At 39.0% G+C, this 12,338-nt stretch overlaps 1 protein-coding gene and 1 pseudogene across 3 annotated transcripts in view; both read right to left on the bottom strand.

Annotated features, from left to right (window-relative positions):
- Positions 1-12,338, bottom strand: part of LPAR1 (lysophosphatidic acid receptor 1) — a 152,905-nt gene that overhangs the window by 68,488 nt on the left and 72,079 nt on the right. The window lies entirely within an intron of this gene.
- On the bottom strand, positions 5,707-6,212 carry LOC133098095 (ADP-ribosylation factor-like protein 2-binding protein; annotated as a pseudogene).

Here is a 12,338-nt window from a genome sequence, read left to right as displayed (position 1 = left end):
GGCAGAGCAGTACACAGTAGGATAGGACCCAAGAATATCAGACTAAAGACAAGACTGAACCGATTGAGGTTTTGCCTTCTCCCTTCTCCACTTCAACTGGTTCCAGTTACATTCCCATTTCTATTCTTTAATGCTTATTTTTAATATTTTAACATGCATACTTGACTTGAAGTCTAAAGGTAATCCTCTTCCCTTGATGAGCTTTCACTCCAACACTTCTGGCTCCCATGTTACTGTGGTTCAGCATTTTACTTCCATTTGTTTTGAAACCTACCTAAAATTACCTCATATTACTGTTTTGATTTTCCATTCTCAGTTTATTTGGTTATATTTGTATGAAGCCAGCACACCCACGGTACAAGAACAAAAAGGAGATTAAGAGTGAAATAAATTACTGGCCAGTATTATTTAAGAACATAAATGAAGAGTTCCTAAATAAAATATAGTTTCTATATCTGTATATCTAGATCTAGATCTATATAGGGAAAGAGAGAGAGGTGTGACTAAATAGAGCTTATTCCAGAATGCAAAGATGATTTAACGTTTAAAAATCTAGTAATAGAATTCACCACACGAACAAATTCAAGGAAAGAAGAAAGGCCAATGATCATCTCACTAGAAATGGAAATACGCGTTTGGTAAATTTAAATATCCTTTCATGATAATTTGGCAATTTAGGGTTAGAAGGAAACTTCCTTAACTTGGTAAAAGTTTTATGTATGGCAATTGTCATATTTGATGGAAATATTCCCTTTTAAGGCAGAAACAAAACAAAGCTGATTCAATCACCAGTTGCTTTTAGCATGTATTGGTGATTATAGCCAAAACAATAAGAAAAAAAAAAAAGGAAAGAATTGGAAAAGAAAAACTTACTGTTTTTCACAAATGATTAATCAGTTACATATAAAATGCAAGATAATATATAAACAAACTGTACTAACAGAGTTTAGTAAATTTGCTGGATTAACTATCAAGACACATGAATCAACTGTGTTCCTACAGAAACACCAGAAAAAAAATTTTTAATTATTATTTCAAGGACAACCCATTTACAATAACAAAAGGTTTAATGTATCTAGGAATAAGTCTAAATATTCAAAAGCTTACAGCGAAACCTAAATAACTGAAGAGATAATATTTCATGGGCAGAGAAAGGTGTTAAGATGTCAATTTTCCCAAAATCAATATACAAATTCAATGCAATAAAATGAAAATCCCAAAAGGGTTTTTCACGAAGCTTGACAGGCTCCCTGAACACTGCTACAGAAGTACAGAAGAACCAGAGTATCCAAGATAACTTGGAAAACAAAGAACTAGATGCCCTATGGAAAAGCATATGTTATTTTAAAGTGATAATAGTAAGACATGATATTGGCACAGAAAAACATGAACAGCCAATGGAATAGAATAAAGAACCAGAAACACACATTTCCATGGTAACTCGATATAAGAGACATGGCTTTACCCACCAATGGGGAAAACAGTGTAACTGTTCATCTATATGAAAAAATAAAAATAAAACAAATTGACTGTCTACGTCATATCATATCATACCCAGAAATCAATTTCAGGTGATATAAAGACATATGTAAAAAGCAAATAAAGAATATATTTATAATTTGTGAATAGGGGGATTTTTCTAAACAAGACCAAAACATTGACAAAATGCAAAATTCAAGACTTCTGTGCAGCAAAAGACTTCTTAATCAGTGAAAAGAAAAGCTGAAAAATAGTAAAAAGTTTGGCAATGCACATAAAAAAGGCTTAGTTTACAAATCAAAATAGAAAAGCCAAACAATCCAATAGCAAAATAGGCAAAGATGGGGACAGGCAATTCATAGAAGAGGAAAACTAAATGGCCAGTCGTCACATGAACAGATAATTACCCTTCCGGGGAATCAGAGAAAGTTAAATACAAACTGCCGTCAGACCCAATTAATCATTCCATCAGGTGGGCAAAATTTAACAAGTCTGAAAATATCAAGCGTTGGCGAAGACTGTCATACAGTTATGGTGGGAATAAAATTTCAGTACAACTGCTTTGCAAAACTGTTTGGCAAAAACCACTTAAACTGGACATGTTCATACACATGATTGAGAGACTCTAACCCCAGAAAAACTCACACATGTGCATAAGGAGACAAATACAAGAATTTTCATTGCCACTCTTTTATAATATCAAAATATTAGAAGCAACATAAATATCTGTCAACTGGAGAATGGATAAATTGCAAAATAACCAGAAGGGTATGCTATAAAGCAGTCAAAATGAACGAAGTAGAGCTTTACATATGCTAATGACTAAAGCAATTTGCAAAGTATACATGCAGTGCACCATTCTTAGAAATGTAAAAAACTTACAAAAATACACTATATATTGTTTAAACATTTTCTTCACATATGTGTATATCCACAAACACATGCGGGGAGATGATAAATAACAATATTTATGGTCTGAGTCAAGACGGAGGTTAATAGAATTGGGAAGGAGTACAAGGGGCTCAACTTTATCTATAATGGTTCTTTGTTTTATTTATTAAAGCCTAAGATATTTTCTTACTGAGGTATAATTGACATATAGCATTGACATATAGCATTGTTATACATTATAGCATTATTATACATATAGTATAATTGACATATAGCATTAGTTTCAGGTGTACAACATAATGATTCGATACTTGTATATACTGTGAGATGATCACCATAATAAGCCTCGTTAACAAGCATCACCATACATGGTTACAAAATTTTTCTCGTGATAAGAACTTTTAAGATCTACTCTCAGCAACTTTCAATAATGCAATATAAGTATTATTAACTATAGTCACCATGCTGTACATTCCATCCCCAGGACTTTTAAATTTTACAACTGGAGGTCTGTACCTTTTGACCATCTTCACCCAAAAGATTTTGAAGCAATTACATCAAAATGTTAACATTTTAAAAGCTGGGTAATAGACATCCTATCGTATTATAACACTCTCTACACTTTTCTGTATGCTTGACGTATTTTTTTTTTTAACATCTTTATTGGAGTACAATTGCTTTACAATGGTGTGTTAGTTTCTGCTGTATAGCAAAGTGAATCAGCTATACATATACATATATCCCGACATATTTTTAAAATAACAAACAAACACCTTATTCAGTCGGAGTCAAAGCAAATGGGTTCTGTTGTCAATAAAGCAGGGAGGAGAAGGAAGGAGAGGGGAAGGAAAGTAGTGAGCACTACTGCTAGGCTCCACCAGGCCCAAAGAATGATTAACGGATAAAAACTGAAATACATGATCATGCTTCACTTAACATTCCTATTTCCTGGGAGACAGCAAAGGGTCTGGGAGATAACATTACAGATTAGAGCTTATTAGCTTATTATTAAGCTTATTATTAGCTTAGAGCTTAGACCCCAGAATTGGTGAGATCTGGGTTCAGATTCCAGTTGTTTTGTTTACTAATATGACTTCAATAAATTACTTTACACTCTCCTCTTAGGAGTTAGTTTCCTCATCTGTAACATAGAGAGAAAAACACCACCTTTTAAGGACTGAGTTATTATTCAGTTTCTGTAATATCCATTTCTCCTGAAACTTTTAAATCAAGTAACCCAGAGGGTTTAAACCTTCATAAACCAAACACCACCTCTAAAATGCAGCCTTCTTGAACTCACAGATCAAAACAAGATAATTAAATAATTCATCCGATGAAGAAAATTATTTTCTCTTGGCCCTTTTTATTTCCATAGTCTAAAAACAGAATATCTTTCTTTATTATCTTGTTTCAAATCCATTTTTTTTTTACAGTAATACATGTGGATTGGTGTCTAGGCTCTATTTCTTCCAATGGTTTATCTATCCCTATACAAATACCACACTGACTTATTTATTATAATGTTATAATAAATTCTGATATCTGGAAGATCACTTTTTCCCACCTAGGTCATCTTCTTCAAGATGATATTGGCTAGTTTTGACCTTTTGTATTTTGATATGAATGTTAGAATCAGCTCGTGAGGTTTCAAGACAATTTTTTGGAATTTTTATTGTGACTGCATTCGATCTACAGATGCATTTAAAGAGAACTGACATGAAATCGATGAATCTTACAATCCATTGACATGGTATCTCTCTGTTTAAGTCTTCTTTAATGTCTGTTAATAAGGTTTTATAAATAATCTCAGAGTTCTTATACCAATTTTATTATTAGAGTTATTCTTAAATACTTGATACATTGAAGGCATTTGTATACAGGATTTTTGGGTAGTTTTCTCATTTTACAGTTTTTTAAATTGAGATATAACCGACATAGATCATTGTATTAGTTTTAGGTGTTCAATTTTTTATTATTTATTTTATTTTTACTCATGGTAAAAAGTATTTAATAAGTGCCACATCGGTACAGAAAAACACACAGCCTATATAGCTCATCCTTTAAAACTAGAAGAGCCAAGTGAAAAGTCAGCAGAGATTCTTATTTTTACTTGAAAAATAAAAATAAAAACAAACAAAATAACAACTAAGGTACACATTGGGAATTGAACTACTACAGTTTTTCTTTCTAGAGATGTGACATCCATGTTTTCTTGTCAGTAATGTTCTATCAAACATTGTACTAAACCAGTGTACTAAATCCAAGCAGACAGATGACCAGTAAAGCTGTTTGCTACCTCCTACTGAGCTAGACCAGTGGAACACTATCTTGGTAGGATTATTTTGACAGTAAGAAGTAAGTGCACAGCCCCTACCCCAACAGAAAACCTAAGGAGCTGTTTTACACAGAAAGGGTTTTAAGCAAACCTGCACAAACACTAACATACTCTAAGAAAGGAAACCTTTCAGACTACTTCCAGCATACATTCATTGGTGCCCAGTAAAATAGGAACACCAACGTAGCAAGCATGTTTGCTTTCATAGCACTAACAGCTAAAAAGCACACAGCATATAATACTTTGATCTTGAAGTGGGTAATCATGGAAGTTCCAAGATTATATCCACTAGGTTAGCCTGAGTATTCATCTATAAAAATATTTTTTTTAAAACACGTAAACGAGAGTTATAGAAACAATGGGACTACATCAGGACCAGCGGAAGACAGTGATACAAGGACTGTACATGTAAGACTAGGAATTGATTTTCACATGTACCTTTTAGGTAAAGGAAATCTAAGTTGATTCCTACGGCCAAGACTAGCTGTGATAGTAGGATTTTCAGAAATCTTGTGATGGGCAGCTTGCTTGAGTTAACCCCTAGATAAATACTCCCAGTCAAAAACCCCACTGAGGCTGCAGGACTGAAACTCTGACCCATATAAAAGCTGTGAGTGCACAAAAAGCCTGGTGGGACATGCAAGGCCTGCTGGGCCAAGAGAGTTGGTGATAGGGTTCTTCCAACATGGGCACACCAACATGTATGCTGGGGAAGTGCCCCCCAGGTAGAATGCTGGTCTTGGGCTTGATGCAGGAGCCAGACTCAGAAGCTCCTGCGAGAGGTGTCTACTCAGGGAGGAGTACTAGGGTTACCGAAGACAAGAACGCATCCAGGAAGTCAGGTAATTTTCTTCTGACCCATCAATACTTAACATTAGTGAAGAGTTGCTGAACAGAGTCAGTCTTCCCAAGACGTATTCTTCTGACATCATTAGCCAAAGCCTCTCCCAGTCTATTGGCCTGGTGATGTCTAGAAAGATCCCATTACCTGCAGGTGGGACCTAGCACCGCAGATTGTTCTGGGAAGTTGGCATAGAAGATGATTTGCACAATGAAGTCACCACTAAACCGCTGTTTAAGTCCAGTCCCCAGCCTTCTCTTTCTGCTCGGTAGTCCAGAAACATTTCTTTAAAAGCTAGAAAATCCGTAAACGTGAGAAGCACGTCGAAAATGTCACCGGCCACTTCATCTTTATGGTGCTGTAAAGTTGTAGTGAAAGTCCCCATGTTAAATCCAGGAATCCGCTCCAACAGCTGTTCTTCTATATACTTTTCTACCAAAGAAATATATTCGTTAAAAGTAGGTGTGTAGGTGAGCTTACTCTCTTCTGCGTCTTCAAACTCCTGGTAGTACTTGCCCATGCAATTCCTCTGTAATAGCTGGAACTCACCATTCATGATAATGTCCTCTTAACATCCAACCACAGCATCAAATTCTGCATCAGAGGCTAAGAGACGGGCAGCGGGAAGCTCTCTTCCTTTAGGGCGTCCATTGCCGTCGCCGCCGCATCCACCGCGCTCGGGGCGGGGGAGCTGGCCGCCGGCCTTCTACCCCGCCCGCGGCCCGGGCGCATCCTCCGCTCTGCTCCGCAGAGCCCCAACCGGCGTCGGGAAGGCCTCGCCGCCGAGGCCGCGGGCGGCTCACGGCCCAGCCGGGTAGCGCCTGCGCACGACGCCCCGGCCTCAGGCTCCCCGGCTGCGGCCACGCGCCGGCCGGGCCTCTAAGCCCTGCCAGGCCTCCCTGAACTCGCCGCTGCCGCCGCGGGGTCCAGGCGTCCGTTACCGCGCCCCGCCTCTCAATTTTTAAAAAATAGGGTTGTATACCTGTTCTTTAAGTTCTTGTTGTATTCTACTACCCACACTTACTGTATTCTCTTATTCTTACAAACAGCTTCTCGATGCTTTTTCCGTGACTAGCTTAGAGGAAAGCAATAAGATGTGCAACTGAAAAGAGGCAGTTTTTAATATTTTAAATACTTAATGCAATCTCTTAATATTTTTGAGAAAAAAATCATGCAGAAAAGTTCTCATAAGAATAAATGTATATTCCGGATACATCATTTGAGTTAAACATCTTGGCATAACAGGACTACAATCTCGCAGATTCTCTGTCATTCGCCACCTTGTTCTTTCTACCTTTTCTTTCTCCGCTGATATAGAGTTGAATTCCCAGCTGCAGGCTGTGTTGCTCTGCTTTTCCAAGCTGGTCTTGAATGAGACAGTGAGCTGACCAGCAGCTGAGTCTCTCCATCTGGACTTGTCACATCTATGCCTGACCATAACCTCTGAGTCCTGAGTTCCCACTGTGCATCCATATACAAACCAGCATGTCAGAGGTAAGCCCAGAGCACAGGCCATAGGGCTGGGCTTCTTCCTGGGCCCTTTGTTTTTGCCAGGTTTTTGCCAGGTGACTTCAGTAACTTGATCAACCACAGTTAAGGTAATGCTAAACAGAGTTCTAGAATATGCAAAGCCCTTGGAGTTGGGGCCCAAACCTGAATCCAGATGAATGACTTTTTCTCCCAGGCTTGAACTAAGGCTTCAAACCTTCCTATGCTGGCTGGTGGGAGTTCATTTCAGTGCAAATACTTTTAAATCGGGCAGCTATCTTGTCCACCAACAACCATGCCCTATCCCTCTTCCTACAGGACAGGCGCTCTTGCTCCCAAAGGTTGTCTGAATCTTTGAAAGTTGCTTAATACCTAACCTTGCCTTTCAGGAATTCATCCCTTTCATGGCCCTTTCAGAAACATTTTATCGGATGCTAAGGAGCAGATAACAAGCCACTATCACTTCTCTCCCAGCCTGAGCCTGCCCAGGATAATCATTTACGAAATGGAATAAGTCTAACTTACAGGCAGTTCTTTAAGGAATGCTATATGACTACCAAATGGTAGTATCATCACGCAGCAAATGAAGGTGGAATTTTTAAATGACAGTCTTATTACAGCAAGGTACAGTTCTCAAAAGACATAAATCCCCTGGACCCTCTGATTACCATCTCCTCAGCTGGTAAAAACAGCAGGGCATTTTCCCACCTTAGCATTTATTCATGGAATAGCTGCAACTAAAGTTCAAAGAAAAATAACTGGAGAAGCTAGGAGTGTAAAAAGGAAAATAGGCCAAGAGCACCATCATGGGCAGTAAGAGGGAGGAAGCCACATCACTTTGAAGGATAAAGAATTGGCTCCATTAATCATTAAAGACTAAACCAATTAGAAAGAAAAAGAAACAAACATGAAAGGTCTCATTTGTGGTTTACCCTAGGTATCCCAGTAAAATTTTGTCTTATGAATAGAAAACTCCAAATGTGCCCTTGGATTCTGAAATAAGATAGCCTCTCAAACTTTATCTGTGTTTATAAACACAAAAGGGGGCAGAGATGAATTCAAATTGCAATATGAGAACAAATTTAACTTCTAATAGAAACATGGTTCAAGATGGAGTAAGTCAGAAATCTCAGTGTTTATCTCCACATGCATTTATTCCTGGCAATACACTGGAGTTTTCCTTAGAGTGTTTATCCAACTTGGCTTTCCTCTGATGGATCTTCTGGCATACTACACATAAGCGCGTCATACACACAGACCATATGTAGAGGTAACCACTCACTCCCTGCAAAAAACTATGGGGAATAATTATGGGGAAAAAGGAAGGAACTAACATATGTCAGGGATCTATTAAGAGGCTAATACTGTACAAAGCACCTAGCAGATATTTTGCTATTTAAATCTGTAAGCACAGTGTATATTATTTGAATTCTAGACATTAAAAAAAAAAAATTAGCTGAAGAGAGATCTATATTGAAAGGGATTTAAACCTATATTTGAACCAAAATTCACCTGGATCTAAGCCCACGCATTCTCTTTTCTCTGGGTAGGTGAAGCCAGACCACACTATGTCTTCATTATGTGGCACTGGAAACATACTTCATACTACAAGTAATTGCTCACACTTTAGTCCAAAAGAAAGTTACTACCAAGATAGCCATGATCCCTTACTTTAGGGACTGATAATTTAACACATGCAACAATTCCATTTTTAAACCTTAAAAAGTCATTGAATAGTTTCAGGCAGAAGAGTAAACTGATCTAATCAGTGTTTTTAAAAGATAACACTTTACATACCAACTGCAAAAACACTTTTGAGAAAAGCAATTGGGAAATTCTGAATATGGACGAGTAGAAAATGATATTAAAATGTTGTTTTTCATTTTGCTATGTGTAAGAATGGGACTGTGGTTATATAAGTGAATTCTTTCTTAGAGATGCATATTGATGTATGAGGACTGAGATAAAATAACAGGATGCCAAGGACTTGCTTTAAAATATTTCATCCCCCCAAAATGGGAGAAGGTGAAGCAAGTTTGGCCAAATGTTAATAACTGTTGAATCTCAGTGATGGCTATATTGGGATTCATTATATTATTCTTTTGATTTCTGTGAATGTTTGAAAACTGCATAATACAAAGTTCCAAAAAAACAAAACAAAACAGAAGTCTTTCAATCTCAAAAAACACAACCCACTGAACATGGAATTCAACTGCTTTAATCCAAATGTATCCACTCTCTAATATCAGAAATAAAACCTCTAAAAACCTGTTAGTAATGATGTTCAAAAACACCTGTCTTCCAGCAGACACCAAGTAGAGACCTACTTGTTAGTTATATCAGAGAACTGGGTAAGAACTAGGGGAACAAATCTGTTGATGAAGTTGAAGACATTGAGCATCTACCCAAATTCACATCTTTTTTTTTTTTTTTTTTTTATAAATTTATTTATTTATTTATTTTTGCCTGTGTTGGGTCTTCGTTTCTGTGCTCAGGCTTTCTCTAGTTGCGGCGAGTGGGGGCTACTCTTCATTGCGGTGCGCGGGCTTCTCATTGTCGTGGCCTCTCTTGTTGTGCAGCACAGGCTCTACACGCGCAGGCTCAGTAGTTGTGGCTCCTGGGCTTAGTTGCTCCGCGGCATGTGGGATCTTCCCAGACCAGGGCTCGAACCCGTGTCCCCTGCATTGGCAGGCAGATTCTTAACCACTGCGCCACCAGGGAAGCCCCAAATTCACATCTTTAATGAAAGCTACGGGACATCACTTGAAGGGATCAAAATATCTTCGTTTCCTTGGCTTGAAACCAAGACAGCCACTTAGCAAATGAGACAGAATGAAATACCTTGTAAAATACTGATGGCAAAGATCCCTTCCTTACTGGAATCACAGGTGTGAGATCCGAACGCCTTTGAAGTTCTTAAACACCTCTTCTGATCTCTAATACCAGTCAGTTTGAGAGAGCCCAAACCACCCATTCATGGACTGAACTATTGACCCCTCCATTCAAAAAGAAAATAAAACTCTTAATCCATACTCCACCCACAGTAACTGGATGAACCACCGTTCAAGTCCTGCTAAACAGCATTGTTCTAGAAACAGAAAATGGTCACTGGTTACCTATTCTACCTCCATCCCCTACATCCTCCCATCCCCGCAAGGTAAGAGCACATTAGTTTAACGAAAGCAGGAGCATGTTCCTGTCTGCAAACATCTCCGGAGCCTCCTTTGGGTGCTCTTTATCCGGACTAGCGGAACTATAAAGCAGCTCCAAACACAGCCTTCGTGCTGCGGCTAAGCCCAGTCTCGCCTCAGTATTCATCTAGCTTCAGAACAAGGTGCTGTCTCTCCCAGCATAAGCAAACAAAAATCCACCTTACAGTCTAGGCAGGAGTCAAGCAGGGAATACAAACTTGGCCCACTTCAAAGCACCAGGCGTATCTTTCACTGACTAAACAGCAACTCCAGCAAGAGTGACAATGAACCTTTCTTCCCTATTATTGTTGGAAACAATCACCAGCTATTTTGTTCATATTAATTAGTTTATATCTAGTAATAGGCCGCCTTGATTAGAAAAATGCTCTCTGTTACCAAATGAATAGAGTACCAAACAAAACCAAAAGCTTTTTTTTTAAATTGTTGTTTTTGTCTTAGGAAAGGATTGTCAGGCCTTTCACACTTGAATGTGGGTTTATCTTTGCACAGGTCCCTGAATTCACTCTAAAAGAATGCAAGTTGATGTGCCAGACAATACCGGGTGAAGCTGATTGAGTGAACAGCTTATTACGCCTTGCCTAAGGAGATGCTGTATTTAAATTACTTTTACCTTCTCTGAATCTGGGGAAAACTTGATAATAGGAGAGACTACATGAATACAGGCTTGGGGGCAAGGGCAAATCAGCCTCGGATTAAAATCTGACTGCACAAATTACATGTGAAGAGTTGACATGTAATCAAGATGCTCATCATGGGCGAGAGGATCCTGGGAACCAAGTGACCCAATGATCTGCATCTCTCCGGAAGGGTAAGCTGCCTCTCTCTGTGACCTAACACCCCAGCTTACAGCCGACTCCTTCCAAGAGGGCTTGAGTTCCCCCAACTATCAGAAGCTACTACTGTTCCCAACACATGGTGAGAATCATGGGACTCATTTCCCTGGTTGAGATTCATTAATTAATTGGTTCAACGCAGTTGTTAATAGTCAAGGTTTGAACCCAGGTCTAAGACACACGAGCTACACAGGCTTGTTTGAGGTTAATGTTAAATACCTTCATTTGGCTTCCGAGACCCTGCAAAACCTTCTCCAACTTTGTAATCTAACACATCTACCTTTTCTACAACCTTAAGTATGCCGATAAGTATTTAACAATGGGTGCTCAGGAATGAGGACCTGTGTTTGCCAATTTCTGTGGTGTAAATGCTCCACCCTGGCTGATTTCAGGCTACAAGCATGAAGTCAACTGGCTCACGAAATTCCTTTGAAAGTTGAACAATCAGATCTTGTGAGCTGGCAGAGCTGGCTCTAGACATCACTGCTCACAAACTCATACCCCAGTCTACTGCAGCCACCCGTGAACTCACATCCAAATGCTGTGAGCTCTCACCTTGGGACACCTGACATTCACACGGGCTGTTTCCTCTCCCTTACCAGAATAACTCATCCTCATTCACAAGCCCCCAACCTGGCAGTCTTCCTTCGAGAAGCCTTCCCTGATTCTACACGTCTTTTCTGGTGTTCCACTTTACCCGCAGAGCACCCATACTTCCTGTATCATAGCATTTGTGACACAGCATTCTAATTTTTTGTTTCCTTATCTGTGTATTTCCCACTACATTTATAAACTCTGACAGGGCAAAAGCCTTCTTTATCTTATTTAACTCTTGCATCCCCAGGCCTGCCACAGTGCTTGCTGAACAATACTGAGATGTATTCAGCAATATGTCAGATACTGTTCTAAGTTCTACACACATGATCTCATTTCAACCCTAAAACCACCCTATGAAGTTGGCTTTTTCATGATGATGCTCATTTTGCAGATGAGGAAACCAAGGCACTGAGAGAGTGAATACCTTTTCTCCTCTCCCCCAACAGGCTCAGTTACGAAATACTGGAGCCAGGATTTGAACCTAGGCAATGTGACTGAAGAGCCTTGCGTATCCTTCTAGACCAGTGTTTAACTTTTGTTTTTTCTATTGGTGACGCTCAAGGAGGAAATTTTAATTAAATTCAAATTCTCCCTAAGGAGAAATTAAGTACTAAGGAATAGGATTTCATCAGGCAACGTTAAGCTCTGGAGGGATTTTTCAT

The sequence above is a fragment of the Eubalaena glacialis genome, chromosome 9 (assembly GCF_028564815.1).
Source record: "Eubalaena glacialis isolate mEubGla1 chromosome 9, mEubGla1.1.hap2.+ XY, whole genome shotgun sequence".
NCBI lineage: Eukaryota > Metazoa > Chordata > Mammalia > Artiodactyla > Balaenidae > Eubalaena > Eubalaena glacialis.
Note: the sequence above shows the minus strand (reverse complement) of the source record. Positions and strands in the feature narration are given on the sequence as shown.